The sequence below is a fragment of the Pyrgilauda ruficollis genome, unplaced genomic scaffold (genome assembly GCF_017590135.1).
Source record: "Pyrgilauda ruficollis isolate IOZ18807 unplaced genomic scaffold, ASM1759013v1 scaffold24, whole genome shotgun sequence".
Classification (NCBI taxonomy): domain Eukaryota; kingdom Metazoa; phylum Chordata; class Aves; order Passeriformes; family Passeridae; genus Pyrgilauda; species Pyrgilauda ruficollis.
The window spans coordinates 2,553,323-2,577,398 of record NW_024523648.1 but is presented as its reverse complement, the minus strand read 5'-3'; the positions used below and the strand labels follow the sequence as shown (position 1 = coordinate 2,577,398).

Here is a 24,076-nt window from a genome sequence, read left to right as displayed (position 1 = left end):
GACCAAGGAGCTGTACTGCAGACAGTTAGGCACCCATACGGTAATAGAAAAGAAAGGGTAGAAGAATAAAGGTAAAGGGAACAAGTTAGGGCAACCCCCTAAAATACAGCTTCCCAAAGTTCAGAATTTCATAGGATCACAGAATGGTTTGCGTTGAAACAAAACTTTAAAGCTCATCTATAATAATATTGAACAATATTGAATATTATTAATATTCAATAATATTGAATATGAATAATATTGAACACAAAAACTAAAAAAAGATAGTGAGCTGAATTGCACCCAGTAAAGCCAATGATAAGTTCCAGAGCAAGCGAGGGGGAAGTCCACAAGGTGTTAAGATTGAGGCAGTGGGAGAGAGAAGCGTTGCCTGCCCCTTAAATTGTTATATTAAATCAGTTTTAATGGTTAGCATTTACTCTGGAAAAGATTTGTTGGTTTTGCCTGCATAAGCAAAATGGTAAGCTAAAAGTTCTGATTTAACAAAACCTTTAGAGAATATGATTAAAAAGCACTTTTAAAAATGTAGTTTCATTCTAATAATTTCTTTTAAAACTTGGATACTTTTGGATAGTGAATATTTACTATTTTATCTATTATTAGTTTGTGGAAAAGGAATGTAGAACTGATAAAATGTCATTAATGGGCAACTCTTACAAGATCTACTCTCTATATTAGCTTCTGTAGTAAACAATTTTGTTTCCATATATATTAATTTTTCTTCAGAATTTATAGTTCAGTGTTTTAAAACTGAAGTTTCTGCTGTTGGCTGTCAATTAGATTTCTGTTTTGAATTTCATGACATTTAAAAATGTTATAATTTGCTTCCTATCAGCACAGACAATTAGTGATTTCTGTCAATACACTTCAGTACAACTGATGTTTCCAGTAAAATTAGTTATAAAACACAATATATTCACATTTGTCATCTTATCAGATTTTCAGATTTTATATAAAACCATAGGAAGTATTTTCCTTTACAATGGAAAAGAATGTTTCAGCTTTTGGTCCTGAGGTTCCTGCCAGGAAGCATCACTGCATACTTATAAGATGAGTTGTGTGTTGGCATAATTAACTTCCAGGTCTAGGTGAACTAGCTAAAATGAGAACTAATATTGTAACTTTTAAAGCCCATTCAGTACATGAAAATAGTAGCCTCCCCCACATTCACAGTCTCTAATGGAGACTATGGCTGATAATTTGTTCTGTTTAGATTGCCATCTAAAAGAAAGAAAATAGAAATAATAATGCTTCTACACCAATTCTCTAACAGCATTTATAAGATGACCAGCATTAGCAATTTAGTTATTTCATAAGATGCTGGAAAACTAGTGTCTAATACACCCTCTAATGCATATTTTTCTATAGAAATTCTAATCTTGTCAGCTGAGCATTAGCTGGTTTTTAACTAAATGTTTGCACCATAAAACATCACTTTAATTAAGAAAACTGTGACTTTGCCCATCAGTTTACTTACTTATTTCCAAGTGAGTCCTTTTGCACCCCAGCGCTCATGTTATTAAAACAAATCCACATTTCCAAAAATACAGGCTGAAAACTACTTCCCATTCATATCTTCAAAGAAATAGTCTGGAACTCAAAATACTCAAGCTGAACAAAAGGATTTGTATACTGTTAGTACTGATCCAAGATTTGAAATTTCTACATGCTGAGCATACTACCCTTTTTCTCTTGCAAGATATTTAAGTCCCATACTTAAAGAATACAAATGTTCTCACAGAGGTCAATAGCATACTAAAAACCCCAATAGTTACAGGTTGCAGCACTTAAACCTCATGGAAAACCCCTGCTGTCCACTGTAGGTCATTCTTTTCCTATTGTGACACTACAGGGACCCATCTAGAAAACCATGGTGCACTGTTTGAGTTGCAAAGCTCACTTCCTGTACTAGATAACTAGGCTTAAAACTCCCAAAAAATCCACTGCTCCATTTTCCAGAGCATTATTTATGTATTTTGTTCTTGTTGATGGGACGAGAGGAGAATAGTTACTAAAGTACAGGTGCGAAGTAGGCTCCTGTAATGAATATACCGCAGAAATTCATTTTCATACAACTGATTCGGTAAGTCTTAGCATCAAGACGATCCCCGTTTTACATTGTTTTTCCCAAAAGCTTCAGCACATATTCTAGGCAGTCCAAAAAGACCAGTTTCAAAACCACATGACACAAATGTGTAGCAACCCTCAGTTACAGAGCAAGAATTCCCTGCTTACCAAGAGCCACATCTGAGTGGGAGATCATAAGGGCATGTGGACTAAAGAGGAAGAAGGTGTTCCAGCATGTTTATCTCATTTCTAGAGGTCCTTTATGCAGCTCACAACTCTGCAGGGAGAAATCTCACCAGCATGCCTCATCTACTTTATCAGCAGACACAAATGAACCAGATCAGCTAATTTTAAACTGTAGAGCTCAAAGGGTGGTAAAAGTTAGGCACTCAACATCAACCAGCAGTTGGGGAGTATTGTCTGCAGTGAACACAGATGAATTTTGAAGACAGCACCTGTCCCTGTATTAATTTCTAAGCTTATTTAGAGATGAAATGTTGCAAATCCAAGTAATTTAAAAGTTAGCTTTAACTGCTACAGAGCATGGCCCTGGCCATCCCTCACCATCACCCACATGAAAGGCTGGGACAGAAAAAAATCATTTAGGATATGGCTTGGAAAACTGGATAGGCATTGGTAGCCTGGATTCCGGCACATTGCCATTGAAGAGACTACCCCAGAGCAAATACAATAATTAAAACTCATTTTGGCATAGAGCTAAAGGTGGGAAGAAGGAACCAGATTGTCACAGTGATCACCCGCATGAGTAACACCAGAGCTGTTATCGTGCATTTTCATGTTTCCAGGTTGCAATTCGACTACACAACATGTGCTCATGCAGGGGTGTGGGGCTGGCAGACATCTCCCTGCCTCCACCACCCAGCTGCTGCCAGAACCAGGACCAGTCTAAGAAAGCTGCCAAAAAGGCACAGGTTCCTGGCATTTTCTCTGAAAATGGCATGCAAGTCTTTGATCTTTTACACAAGGCCACACAACTATCTAGATATAAGCATAATGCATATGCCAAGGCTGATGATTATTTCTGCTGTATCTTAATGTTTTCTGGGGTTTGTGTGAAAGCCAGGTGGAAAAAAGTTGTTCACTTCAATCCACCTATGCTCCTTACACATGCAAGCCATATATTTGTAGTTTTATTCCATATGTTACAGGACTGTGGTGGGTTGACTCCAGCTGGATGCCAGGTGAACACCAAAGCTGCTCTCCTCAGCCAGATAACAAAGAGAAAAGTATAAAGAAAGGTTCACAGGACAAGGTAAGAACAGGGAAAGAGCACTCTGCAGTTACCATTGTGGGCAAAACAGGTTCAGCTTGGGGAAATTAATTTATTATCAATCAAACCTGAGCAGGAAAATGAGAAATAAAAACTAAATCATGAAACATCTTGCCTCCATCTCTTCCTTCTTCCTAGGCTCAACCTCACTGCCAGTTCAATACCTCCCCCCAACCAGCCATGCAGGCCAATGGCAATGGGGGTTGCAGTCAGTTTATCACGTGTTGTCCCTGGCACTCCTTCCTCCTCAGCAGCAGGACTCCTCACATGCTTCTCTCATGCCAGAATGGGGCCCCTAATAGATGAGATAATCATCCACCAACTTGTTCAGAGTGATTTCCACAGGCTGCAGTTTTTCAGACTACTCCAGCGTAGGTTCCTCATGGGTCACAAGTCCTGCCAGCAAACCTGCTCCTATGTGGAGTCCTCTCTCCATGGGCCCACAGATCCTGACCCATGGACTTCTCCTGGGTCACAGCCTTCTTTGAGCATCCACTTGATCATGGGCTGCAGATGGATCTGTGCTCCCCCATGGACCTCTATGGGCTGCAGGGGAATGGGTGACTCACCATGGTCTGCACCAGGGGCTGCAGGGGATTCTCTGCTCCAGAGTCTGGTGCACCTCCTCCCTCTCCTTCTTCCCTCATCCTAAAGAACTCTAGCTGTTGGCAACAGGCTCAGCCTTTACCAGCAATGGGTCCTTTTCGAAGCTTGTTGGTATTGTCTCTATCGATCACTGGAAAAGCTTCCGGCAGCTTCTCAGAGAAGCCAACCTTGTAGCCTTCCCACTACTAAAATCTTGCCACACAAACCCAATACAAGGAAATTTCCTTGCAATTTTGAAGTATTTCTTCTATATGCTCTTAGCAAATATTTTCAGTAACCATTCCTACCACTGTGCTCCCTGGTTCATACCTTAACCACAGCCTGAGGAAGCACTCACATGTTCTCCCTTCCACACATGTTCATTACACATTGCTTGTCTCAGAAAATTACTCATCTGGTCTTCTATAATTTGATGGTACATAGTCTGAGAACATGTGCTATTTTCTTCCCTCCACCTCTCAGTTCCACTGAGCAACCCCACAGGCAGTTTTAATACCCTATAAAAAATATTCCAATGTCTGTCTCCTGGCCACCACACCCCAGCCTTCCACTCCAAAAGCAACACTGAGGGGATTCTCTGATCTAGGCAAAATACACTGATAGTCATAACCCAGTCCCCTAGAAAGAAAAAAGCATCAATGTAAGAACTAGAAGAGGTATTGACTTTTCCAGCAGCAAAGCCACAAACTGTGCAGGGTCAGGGAAAGGCAGACCTTGTATTTCAGATGGTCCCTGCAGAACAAGGCTGCTGTAAGAGATTGGAATAGTTGGCACTGTTTCTGACTAAACAGGTCTGTTGTTTTCTGGTCATGCTGATTGGATAGAGGCCAGAGCTCTTCATACTCCACCTTCAATGAATAGTAAATTTAAAATGATTTATAAATTAATGTGCTTCCTCCCTCCTCCTCTCACTCTGTAAATAATTGCAGCTTTCGATTTATCTGTGTGAGAAAAGAATTAAAGCTGGAGAGAGTTTGATGCTAGAGGAAAATAAGCTAAGCAGATGATGATAAAAGCAAAAAGGGGAGAATATAACATCAGCTCTGTTGATTAGCATAAGAAAGGCAAGCCTCTAAAGAATAATTCTTCATACAGTGAAAGGTTGTCATCTGGGGAGATGTGGGTGCTGAGGTGTACAAACACAGCAGTGATGTGCCTGTGCTCTGTTCCTCCATCTCCCAGACATGGTTCCCCAGCACCACTGACACCCCCTCACTCTGCTGCTGTTGGCTCCCAGACACAGGGGAGCTGGGAAGCCCAGGAGGAGAAGGGGCATGATGCGGAAACCAGATGCTTTAAATGAGCTCAGAAACCCCATGTCCATAAAGTGCCTGGTGTCTCATCTGCTGCACTTGCTCAAGGCACCACTGGAACAAGGAGCCAGCACTTAATGATATAAATTACTTTTGGAGAAAGGAGCACATAGGTCATGCTTCTATCTTTTCAGACTCACTAATTGTCCAGCTCAATATGAAAATGAAGCAATGTGAACCATATTGTATGTATGTGTGTATGCATAAATAAATGCCAGGAAGCACATAACTATTCTCTGTGCTAAAATTCTAATTTTTGCAAATATAATTACAATAACTAAATCAAGCAGAATCTCTTAAAGAAACCCCAAGATCTTTGATCAATGAGATTAACCTCTATATGGTTGTTTCTGAAGTAAAATTTTACAAATAGCTTGTCAAAGTTTTAATAAAAAACAAATTATTATAATATAGCACTGTTTTTAAAGCAGTACTAAAATAATCACAGAATGGGTCAGGTTAGAAGGAACCACAGTGGGTCATCTGGTCCAACCTCCCTGCTCAGGCAGGGTCATCCTAGAGCACATTGCACAGGACTGTGTCCAGGCAGCTCCTGAATATCTCCAGTTGTGTAGACAGAGACTCCACAGTATTTCTGGGCAACCTGTTCCAGGGCTGAGTAGAGGGGCAGGATCACCTCCCTCAGCCTGCTGGGAATGCTCTTTTAGTGCACCCCAGGATACCTTCCTGGCCACATGGGCACACTGCCAACACACGGACAACTTGTCACAAGAACCCCAGGTCCTTCTCTGCAGAGCTGTTTCCCAGCAGATCAGCCCCCAGCCTATACTGGTGCCTGTGATTATTCATCCTAAACTGCAGGTCCCTGCATTTGCCTTTACTGAATTTCAGTTACTCTCTGCTCATCTCTCTAACCTGTTGCAGTCCTGAAGGACTGCATCGCCCCTGGGGGATTGGCCACTCCCCCCAGCTTTGTCATAATAATGATTAAAACACAAACAAACCTCACAATTTGAAACTTAATATGCCCTGGTGTTTCCATCTCTGTGATGAAATTACATGAAGGAGAGGGGTTGGCCAGTTCATAAGATGTCAAGTGGAAATATAACAACAGTTTTAAACACGTAAAAAGGCTGCATCACTCAGGAGAATTAACTGCTCTCTCAATCCACCGTGGACAAGTAGCAAAGGGACCTGTAAATCCTGTGAAGGAGTTCTTTGTTGCCTGGATAAATGATCATACTCAGATATAAATAAATACACGTGTGTATGTCCTGCTGACAAACACACTGAAGTACTGTAACAGATTGCATGGAAATGTAATTGCCTCCAACATCAGAGGCTTTCAAGATCTTGCAAGTAAGATGGATGAAGATATGATGCTTTCCAGGGATAGAATGATTGACTTGATGAGTGTCAATCATGCCTTTTTCTAGGACTTTACACATCTAATTTTTTTTTTCATTTGTATGGTACATCTTTTCAATTTGCAATGATACAATAGATGACAAAGGAAACAACAAAGAATAAAGACCTAGTACAAAGCACAAAGGGATGCAGGTATCCCAACACATTGGCAATTCTCTACTCATTGCATCTATCAATTAGCAGAAACAATTAATGGCATAAAATTTTAGCTTCCATGACAAGGGAAGCCCTAGCTTTCCTTGTGGAGCAGCACAACTGTGTTAGGAGGAAGACTCTCAGTTAACCTCTCTGCATAAAGAAAAGATGGGTTGGGAGAAGGGAGAGAAGGAGTAGGGGAGAATCAACACAACAGTCATTCATAAAACTATCATAAGCAAATGGAAAAGCTAATATGGAAATTACTTAATGTCACTTGGATAATACATGATCAAGTGAGAGGCTGCTGCTTCCAAGCAAGCCCATGAATGATTAAAATCCTAGAAGCACATTAACACCAAAGCTCTTTTATAGAGTGTTTTGACATGAAGAAAAAGTACATGGGGGAAAATTCTGTGTAAAACCTTTAATTCCCGTCTCCAAATTGATAGCACTACTTTAAATAGGAATATAGTTTTTGGTAGTTTAAGTATCACATACTCAACAGGAAAGAAAACAGCACAAAAAAACCACCATGACTTTATCACTTGGGTGTGACTAGTGATTAATAGAATCAGTAGATTCCCAGTAGATTAGCACTAAAACCTGAAATATCTCAGGCAATGCCAAGACCGCTCCCTTCCTCAATTTCCTACTAAAAACAGTTTCTTCAGAGGGCTGTCAGCAGAGACTCTTCACCACGAAAAAAAAAAAAAATTAAAAAAAAAAAATATATATATATACCAGAAGGTGTTCTTTTTTCTTTTAATAGGGTTTGAAACTGTTATATAAAAAAACCCAAAAACAAACAAACCAAAATACCCCCCAACAATAAACAAACCACTTTTAAATGAATGAAAACACACTGCACTGGAGAATTGAAAGGCAATAAACTTTAGCTCCTCTTGCAATTACCACTGCAAGCTATACACATAAAAACTGTCTATTCTGTGAAACAAAGTACCAAAATGCACCTTGAAACATTATTTCTAAATAGAAGCTTTATAAGAATTTTGCCCAAAGACTTTTTCTTGGTGCAAACAGAATCACTACAGCTTTTACTGTACATTACAGATTTAGACTTCTCTGTTTTAATAAAGAGACCCATAGTTTATAATGGTGATTCTTTAACAGAGTAAAGCATATTAATCAAAATGCTGTTTTGATGGGCTGTGCAAATAAATAGCGGTAAAGTTATGCTTAGGGTGGCTATGGTGCATGAAAACCTGCTCCCAGAACAGCTAGAATGAAGAATTGTTCATTTACAGTTTCTAATCGCATTCAGCATTGAGAATAAAAATTTGATGTTTGTTAATTGCTTTGAGTATATTATTTCATTTTTCAAAACCCGATAACACAACACTGACATTATTAGCACCGTTTCACATCTATAGCATTCATTCATTCAAAATAAAATGTTTCTTACCCCTTGCTTTGTACAGGAAAAGTCTACCTTAGAAAAAGGATACAAGAATGACTCTAAAATATGCTCCATAACAACTTTTCATCTTTTCTGAAAAGTAAAATTTTACCTATGGGTAAAATTTGCAATATTTCCCATGCATAAAACCTAACAGGCAAGAAAAGCAGTGTGATTCCTCTGTGCGGGAAGGGAGGATTAGTCTCTCAGGGCTCCTGCAGATCAACAACATTTAAAATGATTTGGGGGTAAACTCAGGTCTGGATCACCAGATCTCAACAGGGATGTTGCAAGGATAAATGCAACTCAGATGAGGTCTCAGTTGTAAATGTGAGAAACTAATTACTTTAAGAGGTGACTAGAAGGAGCCTGGCCCTGGTGGGAATAGCAGGGGCATTCACTTTTGTTAACCAAGCAGCCAAGTTTAACACATCCAAAGGAAAAATTTGATTCCTATGTTCTTTACCAAATACAAATATTATGCCCGTAAACCAAGCTCAAGTTTATTTTAATATCTGTGGACAACAGCTATGGAGAGTAGACCTGATCTACCTCACAGGAAGTTATGCACTTGTGTTTTCAACTTCAAGTGCAGAATTGTTTTGCTTCTGCTCTCCTCGACAGAAATTATTGCAGTGAGTATTGGTCATACTCACATCATATTTTTTTTTCTTTTTAGAGTAACTTGGATAAATATACTTGCCTTAAATTAATCTGAACAGGGTAATTTTTATACATCATAGTTCCATTACTCAAGAATTTTACTCTCTCTGATTTAAATCGTGTTTTGGCTTGTTGGTTTTTTTTTTGTTTTTTTTTTTTTTTTTTTTTGCTAACACCTTCAGAAATACAGAAGTAAACTTCAAAATAACCTAATTCCTAGGTTAAGTGTTATTGTCTAAAAAAATATATTCAAAGATATGTGCAACTTGTAGCTCCTTCTGACCATTTAAGTAATGCAGAAAACTGTGATTAGGGGCAGATTTTCGTAAGACTTTATTTTCTGCATTCCTTGTAACCAATTTCTTTTGATATACTGGTGAATTATCACCAGTAAGGTACAGCCTTGGCTACTCCAAGATATAATGATGAAGCACAAAAAGTAAGGACATTGTAGAGCTGTTAACCAGAGCCCTTCTCCTTGCCCTCCTGCTTCTAATGTCCTTAGCAAAATACATGTTCTTTTGTCTGGGCATTTATGACCTCTTACTTTCCACTTGTCTTCTAAGCATTGCCATTTCTCCTGTGACTTTTTCTTAAAATGAGCTAACCATTCTGTATCAGCTTGGACTGATTTGAAAATAACCTCTATTGCCTAAAAGGTGATGAAATTACAGCTACAAAACTTGTCCCACCATGTCATTTTACTGTCTACTACGAAGTTAGCCAGGGCTTGTCTACCTGACAAAGTCGTATCAGCAAAATGTGAATTTCAGGTTCCATCCTTAGATATATTCACATATCCTTTTCTGAGCACTTGCACTTAATGATTTTTATATGTTTTGAAAAGCGATTTATTATCTAAACCCAAAAGTAGACATATGTAGGTATGTAACAGCTCCTAATTCCATTACTGACCTGGTTTATTAAGTCATATACATAGTATCAGGGTTACTATTAGGTTAAAAGTACTTTTTTTTTTCCTTTACAAGTACTCTCTACTTTGGAATTTGTTTTCCAGATGTATGAGTATCAATCTACATGGAAACACAAAGCACTACAAAGGATGTGGCTCTTTACAGATCTTCTTCCATCTTGCAATGCCTATCTTGTTACCACCTTATCTGATGCCTGAACCTTTTCCTGTCTCTTAAAAGTCACACTTTCTACATATCTACATATTTTTAAAAATGTTCAAAAATTTTCTTCACTAAACAAAACTTTTATGTAATTATTGTGCTCTTCACTAGATTTCCTCAGTTTCCTGAGGAAATATGCTGTAGACCATGGCTCTCCAGTGTCTCTTGACAGTCCACACTTGGGTAAAGCATTTTACAATTACCATCACTAAAAAGGAGATAAAAATCAGATTCCATGTTCATAGAAGAATTTATTTTTTCTATGACAGCATTTCTTCAGCAGGTTAATATTTTCCATTTCCAAGAAACAAACTTGAAAAGAAAAAACCAATCACTGAAGATGGTTATACATCTACTTTTACTTAATATACCATGATATTACCTGAAACAGATCGGTATATTATTCATAACAAAATTATGCCCTTTTTTGCACTTTTAATTTTAAAATACTCTCTTTCTTGACAATCCACGGTTCATCACATATTGAATACCACACCTAATCTTCTAGTTTAAATCTTCTAGATTAATCTTCTATTAATCATGCAACAGTGGATAGATATTGTTTAGGGATCATTCATGACACATTTTTAGGGTATTCTTTAGAGCAACTAATTAAAACTATAAAAAGATCAAACTAAAATAAAAACAGCAGGTACATCCATAAATCCATTTTTTTACAGTTGATCTGTTTTTCCTACAGAAATTCTTTCTGTAGCATCCACAGAAAATTTCTATTTCATTCTGAAGACAAATGATCAATATGTGGTCATATCCCCCTCCCAAAGTGGAGAACTCTCTCCCTAAAGAAAGCACTTTTTTGGGCTTGGTTCCTAAAACTCATCTCAATCTAGCAAACGACTTAAGCACGTTAAGTTAACAACTTAAGCATATTAAGTTAATAAAGTAGAGTTCCAAGTAGTCCTCCTGATGCAAGTGATTTCACACCTAAAACACCAGATGAGGGAACTGCTAGATGTATGAAGCAGTGAAGTGCCTCAGTGGTCTGTGTCCAGGCAGCTTATCTCCTGCACAGTTTGAAGAGCCTACAGTCTGTTTGCAAACCTCTTTTTTACACATTTCCTTGGTGAAGTTTATCAGCCGTATTATTCAATTACGAAACATTTGAAGCACTTGGGGGAAAAAAAAGCCAACAAACAAAAACCCACATACATAACAGTATAAACCCAGCATAACATTACAGTAACGGGAGACACCAAGATATTCCAGTCGATCACAGTTTTCCTTCTTTTGGAAAGCCTGTGATACGCATTAAAATTCTCTGCAAAGCCTTTACCATAATAATCTTGCAGAAACAAGCATTGATTCCTCAAATTAATGCATTTCTCCCCTTAGAGAACCTTTACACAAATACTGTGCTTTATGTACTGTCTCTAGGCAGCAGTGAAGCACTTCTGCCTTATTAAGCACTGTTTCTTTAAATTATCTTGAATTACAAAGAAACCCCACACAAATCACACCAAATATTCTTTTCTTTGTGGCATATATCTAGTGCTCATAATTTCACATTCCAACAGTAGTTGCATGCAAGTTTAGTCAGACTCCTGAGTAGTGGATATAAAACATCTTGTGGAAAATTTCATCAAGTGCCATAAACACTTTAATATCTTGGCAACCAGTCAGTTCAGAGTAACTCAAGAAAAAATTCTTGTCCTTACTTGAAGGCTCATGGCCTGAAGTGAACTATAAATAGTAAGAGAATCGAATTGTTAAACACTCTGGCTTTTAAGAGGCTGACCATATGAAACAGATTTATCTTATAGAAATATCTTTTAGCCAAATTCTTATTTCATCAGGTCCTATTCTAAGCCTTCACAAAAGGTAATCCACACTCCAGGAAAGTATAAATTCATGTATCTTCTGTAGGCTTCAGTAAAGTTCTTTCAGTTATTTCAGCTAAGTATTGGGTCTTAAAATCCTTTTCCTTTGAACAAGATTTTCAATAAGATTTACCTAATTCAGCTGTAGTCTTTTATATGAGCAAAAGAGTCCCATCAACATTTCTATCTTTCATTTTATGAGAACTCACACATTATATAAAATTTATACAAGCAAATTCAGTAAATTACATCCCTCCCATCTGACACTGAAATGCTAGGATCCAAGTCCTTGGATGCTCCAAACATATTGCATGAAAACATACCTTTTCACAGCATTCTTACGGCTTAATAGCCTTTTGTCAGTCTAGAGTATTCATGCACTTGTGTTACTAGCAACCTTTACCTGGGGAGATATCACAAAAACACAATAGTAAAGAATGTTAATCCTCTGTGGCACATTACATACGCTGCAATTTGTGTTAGGGAGATGGAACAGTGAAGTTCTATGCACATATCAACATAATCAAACACTTCCAGTCCTATTGAAATAAGTGTGATCCTACTGGAAAGGATTTTGTATGGATGGGCTTTACAGAAACTGTGCTGAAATTCAGACTGAATGAACTACACTGGGTTCCAGGACTGTTGTAGCAGCTTTATATATATATTAACTTGCTTAGAGAAAAAGGCAGAGTGACAGTAGTGACCAGTGTATTACTAAATGATAGAAGTTAAAAGCTCAACCAGATTGGAGAAAAAAACCCCAAGAATGCAGAGAAGTGGAGAACTTTTCATAAACCAGATGTTCAATAACATTCATGACTAATCAATGTTCTGTATTGTAGAGTATTGTTGGTTACTTTTTTTGGGTTTATTTTTTTAAAATATTTTGGTTGTAGTTCTTTTTAAATACAGATCATTAAGAAAGCATTAAATTTAACAGATCTGTGCCAATTTACACTAGCTAAGTATATGTGGCTGCCCTATATCAAGACAGAAATAACATAAGAGCACCAGATCAGACATTCCTTTCTTAAAGATGAACCAATTCCAACAGCTGAGGCCAGGACCAGTTAGACACATGATCTCCTAGTGAACCTGGGCTCATTTCTGAACTATTATCATGCTGATGATAGCTTGTGGCACAAAGAACAATCCTGATCAGTGTAGCCAATGCTACACTGTACAGGCTTCTCTCTAACACATATTTATGGGTGAGCTCAGAGCAGCTTGACAAAAAACACTAGTTAAGATGCTGACTGCGTGTTAGATATTGAATATACAACTATAATTGGGAACACATTGATTCATCTGCATAAAATGCCATCTACCAATTGTTTAACTTAGGGCAGCTAGAAATTGCTTTGATTTAGACAGAAATACATAGAAATACATTTTCTTCTTGGCTTTCTTTCTTTCTCATCTTATTTTTCTTTTGCCACATGAGTTCTGAAACCTTGTAACCCTTTCCTTCACAACAGATTCCTCTCTTTTTCAAAAAGGAAGCAAGTTCTTCCCTAGTGGAATTTTATTGTATTTGAAACTGGCTAATGGCAATGACACAGTGCTTAAGCCATTCATACAAAAATATTCACAGTCAGCCAGCCAGGTTCCCAAGATCTGAAGCATGACTCCTTTTCTAGATTTTTTAACACTAAGAATTTCCTCAGGCATAGTCTCAGAAGGATGACTATACTGTTGTGAGTCATCTTCGTTGTTCCAGGCTTTTACACACAAAAAAATTGGCACCTTGGAGCTGATTTCCTCAGTTGTATTTTCTCTGTGTGTGCATGCTTGTGTTGTGGTAGACAAATCAGTGTTTCTGTCTAGTTGGCTTCTTAGGTTTTGTTGATGTGCCATCTGTGTCCTGATAAGCTGAATTCACATGTTATATAGGTGGAAATAGCACACAAACTTCTTCAAGGAAATTAATAACATCCAGATTAACATCCTCTTAATGATACCAATGGAAATGGTGTAGACACAAAATCAAAGCCCCATAACAGAGCAATGTTCTGAAAAAAACCCAAAACCAAAAAACACACTGACAGAAACAACACAATTACCACATCAGTGGCCAAAAAGAGTATACAGCTTGGTCATCATGTGGTATAGCCAATCCCACAGTCTTTGAAAATTGCTGTGCAAAAACAGTGGAAAGCCATCTAAGAGAGGGAAATACAGCTAGGACAAAGTAAATTACTACAATGTGGTGAGAAGCCACTCTGACTTCAAGTACCAGAGCCATGCATTTTTGAGGAATCTCTATATTTAATGTAAACATACTATATCCTGAAATTACTCACTACTGCATATTTTGACGGAAATGCATTATTCTTTTGCCATGAAAAGGTTTTTTATGGACTATAAGTTATGAACATAACAGAGGATACAGACTTTAGATTGGATGGTATGATTTTATAGCACACTATGTTGTTACGTTCTGGCACTTCAAAAGGATTGATTTTTTTTTCAAGTCTCCAGTTTAGCTGGAGGGCATGCAGATATATTTTGCTAGCAAAATGGTTAATAGATTCAACCTTTTGAGAAATGTAGTCTTTACATGCATATAGTACTATAGATAGTTAACTGCATGCACATTGGTAAACAGAGGTGAAAAACAAATTAATTGGAAGGTATAGAGTTTATTGTTCGTTCTCTGTTTGATAGATGGATCTCATTATTTTCATTGGACAGAAAAAGCTATAACAGTTTCCAGAGAAAGGAGAAGTGGCAGCTCCAGGAAACTGCTTACAGATGGACACCCAGCAGGCTAAAAATATTACTTCTGTCCACCTCATCAATAAACTGCCTCCATGCAGAATGGCAATTATTCTTTTCCTGCTCATGTTGCCCTTTGTGAGGCATAAGGACTGTTATTGATAACAGGGTATGGAGTGCAAAATATATACAGTAACTCAAACTCATTTACTGTGGTAAATCCATACTGGGTAGTAATGATGCCTTTTATGCCATTATTTAAAGTGGCAGTGTGCACTCATCAATGTCCAAAAGGATTAAGTTGATCCTGTGTTTTGCTACCGGCCTATTAATGATTAATGATACAGTTATTATTTGCCCGCGTTAGACATAGCACATTCTGAGCTGAAAGAAAAAGAAAACTCTGTATTACGTCTTTAATGGATTAAAATTTTGCAAGCAGCAGGATTTTCTGATCTTTCTTTCACCCAGGGACAGATCCTAACTGTACATAATCTGGAGAAGACAAGTTCCCTCAGATAAAGGCAACAGGACTACTACAAATGTGCTTTTCTGAGGTGTCACCAGTGCTGTCACTCAGCCCTGACCGCGGGGTGAACAAGCCTCACACACTGTGAGACGCCATGAGATCCTGGGAGCAAAAGCTGTTTGAGAAAGTGACCACAAATATTTTCTGTATGAATTGCTGATAGGCACAAATGGCTTATATACATTTACAGTCCTCTACCTTTTCACCCGAATACACTTTCTGAATATACAACAAACTGAGCCTAAAATCTATATGAAGAAGTATGATCAGTATTCCTTATAGGGATCCATATCTATCTGCTGACTACCCAGCTGAACTTCATGTGGGAATGGCTATGCAAGGTTTTCAGAACTTAAATGTCAATTTCTATGTGGCACATGAGTTTTAAACTCAGAAATACTAAAGGCATGTTGCTTAAATATACCATACCCATACAAAGGGAAATAATTAAGATCCAGAGATATTGTAAGAACTACAATGTGCCTGAGGATAGGAAATTTCTGCCCATAAAGTAGGTTAGATGGACACTTGATCTTACTCATGCTAGAAGAACTTTTCCTTTTTCAGCAAATGAGCTATGTGACAGGAAATGTTAATTTGATCCGTAACAAAATCATTACTTCATGAGGTCCGAGGTGAACTGCCCTTCTGAAATGAAGAAAGTTAAGATAATTAGAAAAATTGGAAATTAATTCAATGCAGAGATTAAGGCAGATATAGAAGGCTGCATCCAGAAACCTCTAAAGTCAGTGGAAATACTGCCATTGAACGAAGTACAGTCATGTATTAGCTCGCTGTTTCAGAGAGAATTCCCCTACAGATGCAGAGTTACGCCTATGTTGCTGGTGTTGCTATTACTATTGACATCTATCCCTTACAAAGATCATTTCACCTGTGCAGTTTATAGAAATTTTCAGATATACTGTATTCCAGATTTTTTAAAAATGTATGAAATTACTTGTTTCTATTTCTGATCTCAGCAGCCCTGTTGCTTTCTACAACACAGGGGTCCTACACCCTCACTAGATAAGTCATATTTTAATTTGATTATCTGCGTTAGTACCTGAGAATCCCACCTCAGCAGATGTTTGGTATATGCACACAAACCTCCTTTATCACATTCATGGTGCAGAAAAAAAAATCTTTGGTTGCTCACTGTCACCTGCATATTACAAATGTTCAGAGCCCAAAGCCTGATGGCAGCTTGTGGAACAGTCAAGGTGACACCACTCAAGAGTGATTTGCTTGAATAGCACATACTTGTTAATTTGCTTATTATTCTCTATTTAATGACATGGAAGTCATTGCTGTATTTCCATTTCATCCAGTAGATTCAATGTATTAGTAGAAAGTGAAAACCTGAAGTTTCACCACATATACATGCCAAAATAAAATCTCTATGCTTTAGAACTCCCATGAAACTAACCAGCATCATACCTTCTGAACACAATTCAAATATGACCAAAAAAATCTTTTAATGCCTTTGGCAGAAAACACTTATTTTTGTGTTGTGCTCTTGATGACTAATATTTAAGATTCCTTCTCAGAAATAATCTCATGTACTCAGAAGAGGTGCCTCTCAACAAGAGACACTGTATGCTCTGTTTTCCTAGACCCAAACAGAAATTACAATTACGCAAACCTGTTAATCGCTGTCATTGTCCCAAATTTCTAAGAATTAGTAAATTCAAAAATGCATAGCCAGAACTATGGCTTACTTAAATCATTAAAAATATATTAAAAAGCTCAACCCCTACCAAAACCTTTAAAGTATCAATGATTCCCAGCTATTTGCCAGAACTTGTTTTGGACTTGGAGCTCTGCAGGACCTGGTAAGGCTACTGGTTCACTTATTAAAATTTTACAGTAGGTCTTCATTCAAAAGTATTTTTACTGCCCAGAATGACATTCAATCTACATTGAAGTATATGTCTAATTTTTATTGGAGAATGAAGATACTAATTTCTAGTAAAAGACCCTCAAAACTAAAATTTTTAGAGAGTTTTAGATTTGTTTGTGGTTTTGTTCTGTACTCTTTTTTAATTGTCTTTGTTTTATTTTTAAGGATACAAAGGCTGGCTAATAGGCATCATCTATTTTCCTTTACTGTTGTCTGGACTATCATCAAACCAATAAGCAAAATGTCCATAATACCAGTAAAAGCTAAAGTTACTGGAAAATGTACTAGCTTTGTATCATATTTAGAAAAAAAAAATAGGTCTCTCTCTTTTAGAACTACTGTTACATCACTAGGTCTGTTGTTTAGTAATTCACATTACCACTGTTCACTGCTGGATTATTTTACCAAAATATTGTTTCATCAAGATTTCATAGTCTTGCTCTAGTAGGAGAAAAAAGCAGCTAGATTTTTAAGGGTTTGTTCCCTCCATAAATGAAACATCTCACACTGCTTTAAACTCAATATTTCTCATGTCTATGCACTTAATGCTCTGCTAGTTTTTATGACACTCCTTGTCTCACAAGTAAAATCAGGCTACTGGTCTTAGCATTCTTGCTGTTCTCCACATATGGTTATCTCCTTTATGACCTAGATGAATTACTTTTGCTCCCTATTTTCCATGTGTTAATGAACATCTTTGTTTAATTTTATTCACAGTCACAGCAGCTTCTATTATTCATTCAAGCCTTGAAAGGCAAGTTATTTACCTATAAGCAGAGACTTTTCCCAGCACATTTATAAGCACACATATAAATCAGAGTTATTATTTTGGCCATGCAATAAAGTTTCCTTAGAGTTCTCTAATCACTTTTAGAATTATACTGTAATGAAAATCTATTACTCTTATGGTGCTTTACAAACTACAAAAGTAGCATTTCTAATGTCACTAATATATCAGGGCATGAAGGTGTGGAGAATTAACCTTTCACCATTTCTAAATAAGACAGGTAATGAATGAGTGGCCAAAATGTCTTTTTAAAAAGCTATTTTCTTGTCTTTAGGAAATAATTCTTTGGTTTATCTTTGTGCAGGTTCTGGCTAGGACTGGGTTCGTTTTTGCAGCATCCAGAGTGCACAGATATGCATGGCTTGGATGTTATTCTATCCCACCTCACGTCATTGTCAGGTGTGGAGAGAAGTCAGGGTTCCTTCCAGTTCAGTGAGCCTGGCAGGCAAAGCCATCTGGTGTTGTTGATTTTTGGGGGGTTTTGGTGTAAATTGTTCCTTTCTTGTGCCCTTCATCAATATAGTTGCTGTTACAGTAAATCGTTCTTATCTTAATCCATGATGTTTATCTTTTGTACCTCCAATTCTCTTCTCCAATCCCCTGCAGAGGGTGGGGGAAGTGGGGGAAACGAGGAAGTGGCATGCTCTGGTGGTTTGGAGAATCTTAGTGGGACCACTAAACTAGGGAGCAGCATCCCTAAATCACGACAATCTGTTGGGAAGTACAACATGATCTCTACTTGTCTATGTCATCACTCATAAATAAAATAAGGCATGAGCTCCAAAACACAGATGAGTTGATCTACTTCAACAGTACTTCTATTTAATACTATTAATTAATTCCTAGATAATGTTAATTTAGTCATGAAAATAAGAAAAAAACATTTAATCTATATTAAGAAAATTTGACGTCTAAGAAGCAATGGGCAAAAGGGAAAAAAAAATCCAAAATCAAGTATTGAAAAGGTTTTTTTTCTTCTCCTTTCCCTTCACATCTCTCCAAAAGTGCTTCCAACATGACACAACAAAATAGTTATGGAAGATTTTAATGTTTTCCTAGAAATGGCTGTTTTCTCTGTAAAGTATGTTAAGATGCATTGTTTCTAAATGAAAAGTTTTGTCTTACTGTAGGACACCACACTTGGCAAAACATTTTTAATAGACAGGACACAGCCAGAAATTGTAGTTTGAATTTTTGTACTGAAAATTTTGTTAGCAATAAAATCTGGATGCTTCTTCCAAAATGTAATACTGATGAAAGACTGTGTAGCTATTTAAATACATTAAAGCCATGCTGTTGTCTTGAATGAGATTTTTTAAAGACTCCAACTCTTGCGAAAGGAAGAAAAAAGAAAAGAAAAAAAAAAACAAACAGAAAAACCCCAAGAAATCCATTAATTACTTATACAAGTAAGAGAATTAAATATCTGAGGAATTAGCAACAAAATCATTCCATATTCCTTGTGTGTATCTAGTTATCTATAGTAAGGAGAGCACTCACTGGCTAAATATTGTCTTCTATTGCGTTTTCATGACAATGCTAACATGTTTTACATACTATTTATATATTGGGTGGGGAGAAACAGGCAAAAAAGGAAAGGAGTTTGTGTAGCAACCCTGATCTTGCTTTAGTTATTCTGAGTATTGCATTATATAAATTCTGATTCCTTAAAAATTAGTTAAATGCACTTTAAAAAGAATAAGCTGAAATACTATAATCACTACCACCACAAAAGAACCACTTAGCCTCATTTTTAAGCCTCTGAGACAAAAGTTACTAGGTTACCATCCCTGGTTTTTATCAGTAAAGAATTAAGCTCTTGTGCCTGAGGTTTCCAGCAGTTGTCCAGACAAGAACAAACGCATAACAAAAAGTAGAGACTGATTCATTTTGTCCAAGCAGATACAACCCAAAGTATGAATTTAATTACCAATATTATTCAATTTTTCTAAAAAGACTGCAATAAACAATTAGCACTGTAGTGCATTTCCATGGGTCCATATCTCATTGGTACCAACCACCACCATGAACCAAGCCTGGTTTTCTGTTGAACAGAGAAAGCTCATGGGCCAGAGCCTTACTATTTCATGTGTGTCCATGGAATATGGCTCTAGGCCCTAAAAGAGTATTTTCATTCTGTAAATTGCCATTCAGTATTGCCATTCTGGCATGGCAAAACAAGTATGTTAATTTTTTTACTCCACTTTATCATTATTTAGTTCTTTACAGATATAAGAAGCTTCCTGAAGGGGCATCTATAGAGGAAAATGGAGATTAGGAGGCAAACTGTATCCTACAGAGGTGTTCTTAGAAATCCTGAGGCTGTTCCTCTCAGATGCTAAAGAGCTTGGCTGTATGGACTAGCGCCAAACTGAAGGCCAACTGAAGCTTTTCTAAAGACACAGAATGTATCTATGAATGTCACCCCCTAGGGGAAAAAGCAAACAAATAAACAAACAAAAACCCTCTCAACTATTCAAATCTAAAAGTACAGCTGCCCAGTAGGATACATCCTTGGAGTCTGATGGTTGCTAAGCTCTCTTAGAACTTCAAAAATAAAATAAAAAAATTAAAGGAAAAACACACACAGCACCAGGAAATGTCCCTTTAGTCAAAAGTAAAAACCCTTTTTCTCACTGGAAGTCAAAAAGTTTTCCCAAAGGCTTCAACAAATACACAATAGTATTTTCTATATAAGAAAGTGAAGAAAATAAGTCAAAAAGAAATAGCAAATTTTGTTACAGTCTCCAGTCCAAAAACTTCTTACTATTGGCCTAGATGTGCATTGCAGCTAAGGAACTCCAGCAGATAAAGAAAAACTTCCAAACTTGGACAGAAGCAAGGAATATGTCACTTTCATGGGGTCTGAATTGAAAACTACCAGAGCACAATTTTATTCATTTATTTATCCTTTAATATAGTAGAATAAATTATGGCACAGATCCTGATCCTTTTAACCCTCCGAATTAGTTCCAGGAAGAGAAGCAATCATTCAGTGAGTGCCAAGGAAAAAAGAGTATATGGACTATAAACTGGGATGTCTCCTAACTGCCCAAAAGTAGCTGCAAGAATAGCAGAATAACATGTCATTAATATGATGTAATTTGAAAGGATTATAAAATGAAGAAACAGCCTCCTCAACTACCCATAATAATGATAAACGAGCATTTTGCCATAATGCCACTTTCCTGCATAAAACTGAAATAAGCGAATATTGTCACTTTGATAATTTGTCATAAGTAAAAGATATTAAACATGCCAACCTTGAACATTTTACTATGCTGGGCAGAAAAAAATTAATTACTGATGATGATATAAATACATAATTATTGAGCTCAATCTGTAAATATGGAAATTATAACTCATAAAACTGGTAAAACTCCTATTTCTCTATTTTGCCTAAGCAGTATGATATAGAAATAAAAGTATTTTCAGCAGTTTTGTAAGTACAAAAAAAAGCTCTTGGGAGCCTTTTCTGGAGTAAGCACACATGGATCAAGGCACCAATGGTCCCTCTAATCCAAATATTTGCCAGACACCATTGCTTTCCCTTGAAATCTTCCAGCTGCTGATGACTCAGCTTTTGAGCTATGAACTAATAGCACCATTCGCTTTTTCAGTATTAGAAAAGTGATACTGCCTGTTCTTAAAAAGTTTGCTGGATTGCAAGCACATGTAACTATTAAATGCTGGTACAGAAAACATTCTTTCCTCATGTTATCTCTCTTCATCCGTGCAACTTCTTAGTATTTGCCACACAAAATTCAGACATTGATGTTTGTGCCTTATACAAAGCATTCTTGTGCTAATTACACATTATGCCTTTCATGCAGACCTTGCAAGACCTGCAATCATCAGTTTGTATTTCACAGTATCTTTTCCTTCTTTTGCAGCAAATGTCTAAACAGAAACAAATGAGAAAATTCTTCCCTAATCACCATCCACCAAGGTCTAGTAATAAAATGATTCTTTAAATTACTGTTTAAAGATTTCCTTTATTTAATTATCTTTTTCTATTACCATGTTTTTCTATCACTCAAGTTACTCTTGAGTAGTTGGTATCAGTTGACACAACAAAAACTTTGCAAAGGAATATAAGCCACCACAGATGAAGAATAAGCCACTTTAACTTTTTTTGGACAAAAAAACCATTGGTTTTGGGCACTCATCCCAACCAACCAAAACCACCAAGAGGTTCAGAGACACACACTCAGAGACACTAGCAATTGACACAAGAGCACTTATTGTTGACTGCATATAAGTGAGTATATTAATGGTATTAAGTTGACATTAAGTTGCAGAGGTCTTCAGTTGCCATAACTGAAGACCTCTGCAGTTCCTGATCCTTAGTAAGTGTTTATCAACTTTGAAAATCACTAATTCTAATTAGCTACTGCGTTCTTCTCTTTCCAATGAGGTGCCATTCTTCAGTAACAGAGATTGAGTGCTGGAAACAAAACATGAAGGGCACTGAAATCATACAAGCTGTTATTTTACACAGGGAAAAACATTTTACTATTTAGACACTACTGGAGGAAAGCTGAAGTATCAAATGATAATGTGTGTGTGTATTAAAATAAATCATTGTTATTGTTACCCAGTAACACTAGGTTACCCCCTGAGTCACGCTAGGTGCTGAGGATTACCTCTGCAGGGCATAGAAAACTTGAGGGAGTAGACAATCATGAAGATTTCAGAAAAACATCAGAAGGTGATAACCCGTTGTTGATATACACATTGTATATATGCACTGTTCTCACATGCATATATAGTCTAGCTCCTCTTTAGTCCACAATTTTATTGTGAAGGTTACCAGAGTTATGGGCTGGTATGAATGGCATGTGTTACATTTCAGTAGTAGTACTACTCTGAAAAAAAATAAATCAAGTCCATTTGATAATCTGATCTTCATTTACCAAAAGATGTCCCATTAAAAGACACTAATAAATATATTTGCATTCTTCTTTGAGTCCCCATTGTATGCAAGGCTTTTGTAGCTTCCTCTAACTGTATATGATATTAAAGCAGTTCTTCAGCTGTGAAAGCTCCAGTGCCCCAAGTTTAAGTGATCACTATGGAGAATAAAAATTGAAGCTTTTGACTAGATAGAAAGAGGAAAAACAATCAACCTACAGGGAAATAATATTTTAATACATGGTAGGAAGGGAAAAAAGATAATCACCTACAAGAAGAAACTGAGTAATTTCATCTGCAGTTTTGTAGCTCAGTATTTTCAAGCTATCCATGAAATGCAAGCAGATCAGTATTCTCACTTCAATACCATATTTTAGGGCAAGAATGAGACTTTGATAATTTGAATGCACTGTGATAGTGCATCAAATTAATTTAGTCCTGAAGAGAAAAGTGGTTGTGTTTCTGAACCATAAACTGATGGAAGAGAGAATATGAGCGGAAAAAAATGAAAGCTTTATTCCCCCCTTTCAGAAGCCAATCTTTATAATGCTTTCATGAGCAGTTAAAAACCACTACTTTGAAACAGAGAAAAAATGAATTTGAAGATCCTGAATACTATGGGGTATAGTTTTGCTTCCCCATTTTACTAACAGACAACGTAGAGAGTTTATTTTATTGCTGTTACATTTGTAAAAGGTTTGCTTGTAAAAGAACCAAACAAAAATAGAACCAAAAGGAGCTGCAGATGTTTTTTTTCAATCTTCTAATAAATGTAAAAGGGAATTTTTTCCTACATTTAAGGAAGATAAGGAAGTACACTTTTTTTTAGAAGAAGAGGATTCTAGAAGTCAAGGGAAGAAAGTGAAATTTTCTCTATTGACCATGGGTAGGATAAGGTTATTTAGAACTTAACCAAACAAACAAAGCCCCAAAATATTAACAGAAAAGAAGCCCAGCTGAAGGAGGATCCAGTAATGTACATATCACAATACATACTAAAGGAGATTTCTGTTTTGTGAAATAGCGTATTCTACCTGGAATATTAATTTTATTCAAGCTTTCTAACCCGCAATAAAATCCTTTGGGATCTGAGAAAGTCTGATTGAGCAAAGCTTTATTTTCCAATCCAAATAAAAGCTATAAGTTTACCTGCACTTTGTCATTTTGGTACATTTAATCTGCCCAGACATAGATTTAAACACTTCAGTTATCTGAATTGATAGAAGGAAATGTACATTTCCATGTAGTCAGCAGACTTGCTCCAAAAGCAGCTATTTACATTGTGGGAAGGAACAAACTGCTCCCTTGTGCTTATTTCCCTCCAGTAAGTATAGAGGGGCTCTAGACAACCAGTTGAGTGAAATAAG

At 36.8% G+C, this 24,076-nt stretch overlaps 1 protein-coding gene across 1 annotated transcript in view; it reads right to left on the bottom strand.

Annotated features, from left to right (window-relative positions):
* NKAIN2 (sodium/potassium transporting ATPase interacting 2) overlaps positions 1-24,076 on the bottom strand; it is a 514,426-nt gene that overhangs the window by 379,550 nt on the left and 110,800 nt on the right. The window lies entirely within an intron of this gene.